Consider the following 4,656-nt stretch of genomic DNA (forward strand, 5'->3'; position numbering starts at 1 on the left):
TCGTAAATGGCCAGTAAGGAAGACGATAGAACACAATCGATAGAGATGGATAACAGTAATATTTATTGTTGCATTAAAATGTACGTCTGTGTGTGAGTGTAAGTGCGACATAATAAAAACATAATAAAAGACAGGCCGTCATGTAAATAGAATAGTGTGTATAAGTGATGCATGTATGTGTATGCGTGAGATACAGCAGATAGAAAAAGAGAGTCAGTAACACATATAAGAATTTGCCAGTTCTTAGAGTACACAATAGTAACAGTCTGTATGTAAGAAGTTGAGGCGTGTGTAGCAGAGTGATCACTCGTCGTGATGTTAGGGCTTCCATGCAGAGCCGGGTTCTGGAATACAGACGTTCGTCGCAGGCTAGGTTTTTGTCTGTTGTCTATCGTGGCGAAGGTGAATCACACAAACAGAGTTAGAAGTTAGCTGGTGTACGTATAAGTCATGTTGACGATGTTGACGATGCTGGTGGCGAATCTTGTAGTTCGTAGTTGAAGTGGTGTTGACGCTGGCGGCGACCATGGTGGTAGTCGTAGTGTCGCGTTGACTGGCGGCGGCGATGCTGGTAGTCGCAGTTGGAGATGCTGTTGATGTCGTCGCTGGAACTGCTGCTGCTGTGTGGTACACGGAACAGGTCTCTAAGAGATCTGAACCGAGACGATTAGGCGGGTATAATTTAGTCTAAAGCAAAATAAGGGCTCCAGAGAGGTATTAGGAAAACACTATCACGTGACCTTATTAGGAGCTGTGATTGGTCAGTTTGCGTTCTGGCGGGAACGGTACGAAGCAGTTGCCGCTTCAAATAATATTAGTCATGTGATGACAAGGAAAGATGTTTTCTACTACGCCCAAACTTGATTATATTTATAACAGCGAGAGAAGATGGCTTCTTTGTATATAATGACGATAGGTAGTTTCACTACATATATATAGATATATATAAATTAGTATGTGTGTGAGTATACAAAAATTGATATATATATATATATTTTTAACAGGTTATAGATATATTTTCTAAGCCTTGTACATACCCCAACGGTGCCCTTTGCTGTTAAGTTAAGGGACATAAATACACCGACACCGTTTCTCAAACGATAGTAGGTGACAGACACACACGCACGCACACAATCACACTTACGTGCCCAGGTGCATAAATATATTCCAAAATCTAAATCATCTTCATATCCACCTGACAGAACGGGCGAAACGGGCCGCTCCTCTCCCGATCGGAGGTAGCCGTATGTTATTGCGACGCGCGTACATCAACCAGTTAATGTCACCGCAAACCCCACCAAGAGATGTCAGGCATTAAAGAAACGAGCCCTATCACTTTATTAGCGACCAGCTTAAAATTCTCCGAAGGAAAAATTCCTAAAGTAAATCTCAACACACACACACATATTTATATACATATATACGGCAAGAAATAATATTTGTCTCTTTTTCTGCAAACAAATATGTTTATAGGACGGCAAAAAAGTGCTCAAAGTATAACTGAGACAAAGATAAAGAAACATTGATCACAGAACAAACATCAAATTCGAGTCAACAACTTTATATATATATATAGCACCATACCTCAAACATTTAATCATATATAAATATTACCATGGTTGGATCTTTTTTAAAACGGGGGCCACATTTTTCATTAACGAAACACTTTGAAACTTGGATCACTGGTAGAATGTGTCATATAAAACATCTTTTTCTCTTAGTCTTCTTAAAAAAAAAAAGAAATCCATAAATTATTCCATGTTAAAGTTGTCGTATTTCTGTAATTTCAACCAATCACTGACGTCCATTCAGCCGATATACATTAAGTGCCGACTACATAAACAAACGATTCTGAAACAATTAACCCTAACCCTAACCCTAGGGTTAGGGTTAGGGTTAGGGTTAAAGCAAATTTAAAATGAAAAAAGCAAATAAAACGAAGGTATGGAGATTAAATACGCTTTACATCGCTTAATCAGCCAAAGGAGTAAATGTAAACAACTGAATACTTGTCAGTGATTGGTTGAAATTATTGAAATAAGACAATTTTTTACATGAAATAAATTCGAATACAAAAATATTTTTCTGTTCTATAACACAAAATAGATAAGTATACGAAGTTTGAAAGTCTTTCGGTATCAAAAGCACTACGTAAAACATTAATGAAAAATGTGGCTCCCGTTTTAAAAAAGATCCCCATGGTTCTTAAACATATAAAAAGGCGCTTCTTTGGAAGCGCGCCTCTCCAAGAAAATGACGCCTAATTTCTAAAAATTATAAAAAATAAATGAAGTATGCAAAAAAATTAGTAAGATTCATCCATTTTAAAATATTTTATACTAAAAGATAAAATTCGGAAAACGGACACGGGCGAATATAAGCAAACATGTCGGACGATATGGTGGGTGGGGGGTAACTTGTATCAGAGATTATTAAAGGATACGAGGGGACCGACAATAACGTTTGCAAATTCTTGATTGTTTTTAATCAGATTTTTTTACTGCGCGCAGTGGTTAGGGTTAGAGTTAGTTTTAGGGATGTGTGGTGTGCAATCGCTTTACTTTCGCCCATTTCACGGTGTGATATTGGTGATCTTACGATACCAGTACGAAATATCGGCCTTTTCCGTAAAAAGTGTCTTCGGCGATCTTTACCAAAGATCGGCCTTTTCCGTAAAAAGTGTTGGAGGGAAAAAGGGAAACGACGTCGTGAAAGCGAAAGAGATAGAGAGATCGCGATTTCTTTTGAAGATGGCGCTGGTGTGTGTATGTGTGAGAGAGGGAGGGAGAGAGAGAGAAAGAAAGAGAGAGAGATAACTGAAATTATTTTTATTTCCGGTAATTTTTCAGATTAACACCCGCACGATCTGCACTAGGGTGTTAGGGTTACGGTTTAGGGTTACGGTTACGGTTAGGGACGGAATTCCCTAACCCAAACCCTAACCCTAACACCGTAGTGAAGATCGTGCAGGTGTTAATCTGAAAAATTACCTTATTTCCTTTTTATAGCGAGTAAGCAAGACAGAAAGTGTGGTGAAGTTCTTTTGTTAGTGTGAGACAGAGAGGTTATGTATGTATGTACACTTTTTACGGAAAAGGCCGATGTGATGTGAATAGACACGCGTGGGTGCTTTGGCACTGGTATCGTAAGATCGCCTGTGATATTTCCCGTTCAGGCACAAAATTTGACATAATAGTATATATTAGTTATAAACTGACTTTTAAAAAACAAAGATGGTGAAACGATCTTCTTACAATTCGCAGACGATAATGTCGGGCCCCTTATATCATTAATAATATCTGACTGGTAAAAGTGATTTACCGCCCCTTGCATCGTCCGCCATGTTTATTTATATTCGCAGGTGTCCGTTTTCCGTATTTTATTTTTTAATATAAGATAATTAAAAATAGACGAATCTTCCTAATTTTTTGCATACTTCATTTATTTTCGATATATTTCCAATTTTCGTAACTTTTTTGACAAGTAAGCGTCATTTTCTTAGAGAGGTGCGCTTCTAAAGGAACGCCATATATATATATATATATATATATATATATATATACACATAAGAAATAATATTTGTCTCATTTTATGTAAAGAAAGGGGTTTATAGGACTGCAAAAAAAAGGAGTACTGATGTGTAAATGAGATAAAGATAAAGAAACATTGATCACAGAACAAACATCAAGTTCGAGTCAACGACTTAACACCTTAAACATTTAATCATATATAAATATCTTGGTTTTTAAACATATAAAAAAAAACTATACATATACGTTAGAACACAGAAGGTAAAAATATATAAGCGAATAAAATAGAACGGCCAATAGAAATGGTAAATATAAAAGACTATAAATTCATAAGAATTCTAAAGCGTGGCATGCTACCAAAAAAATAAATAAACTAAGTGAAAATAAACTGTCAATCGACTAAAAATATTTAAAAAACGTTTTTTAACTTACCTTACATAAAAGTACGTCCAAAAAGTTCAATGTGTAAATCCATGGTAAATTAGAGTCCCTGACCAAAAAGAGGTCAACACGATTGATTCAAAGACATTTCGGAAACTACGCACAAAAAAGTTCGCAAAAGTCAACATGGCTAATTCTAAAGAAAAGCCCATCAGCAGACCAGTCCAAATTTTCTAACACACACACACACACACACAAAAACGATTATTCTATTGCTAAATATGCAGGTGGCTGTTGTTAATAGAAATTTAAACGCGCCGGTTTCAAATCCTCGTAAAGCTTAAACATTATTTAGTACATTAACTTTTCTTTCTATGCACTTTCAGAAAAGTAGACGAAAACTTATGGCTGCAAAAAAGGATCACCTCACTAAATTTACTTAAAGTTCTAGGCCCAAAAGACTTATTTATATTAACTCTGAAATAAGGGGCCTTCGAAATAACAGACCATTCAAGGGAATATCTTTTATTATTCCACTTTATATATAAGAGGCAGGTGTTGTAGAATTACAGTATTTTTCGTTCGAAAACGAACTCATGTGAGCCCTGTACCAAGCCTTAAAATATATATATATACACATATGTATATACACACCCACATACTAACACATATATATATATATATATATGGGAGAATATACAAAAAATAACAACAGACGAGGACAGGTGGTGTAAATAACAAAAGT

The 4,656-nt window shown here is 36.0% G+C and overlaps 1 long non-coding RNA gene across 1 annotated transcript in view; it reads right to left on the bottom strand.

Annotated features, from left to right (window-relative positions):
• Positions 1–352: 352 nt before the first annotated feature.
• Positions 353–4,656, bottom strand: part of LOC149130442 (uncharacterized) — a 4,453-nt gene continuing 149 nt past the window's right edge. The window contains exons 1-2 of the long non-coding RNA XR_016238777.1: positions 3,963–4,656; positions 353–653 (exon numbers count right to left, since the gene is read on the bottom strand). The exon at positions 3,963–4,656 is cut by the window's right edge and continues 149 nt beyond it. This is a non-coding gene — a long non-coding RNA (uncharacterized LOC149130442). The remainder of the gene's footprint in view (positions 654–3,962) is intronic.

This window comes from Octopus bimaculoides, chromosome 28, assembly GCF_046866305.1.
Source record: "Octopus bimaculoides isolate indiv1 chromosome 28, ASM4686630v1, whole genome shotgun sequence".
NCBI lineage: Eukaryota > Metazoa > Mollusca > Cephalopoda > Octopoda > Octopodidae > Octopus > Octopus bimaculoides.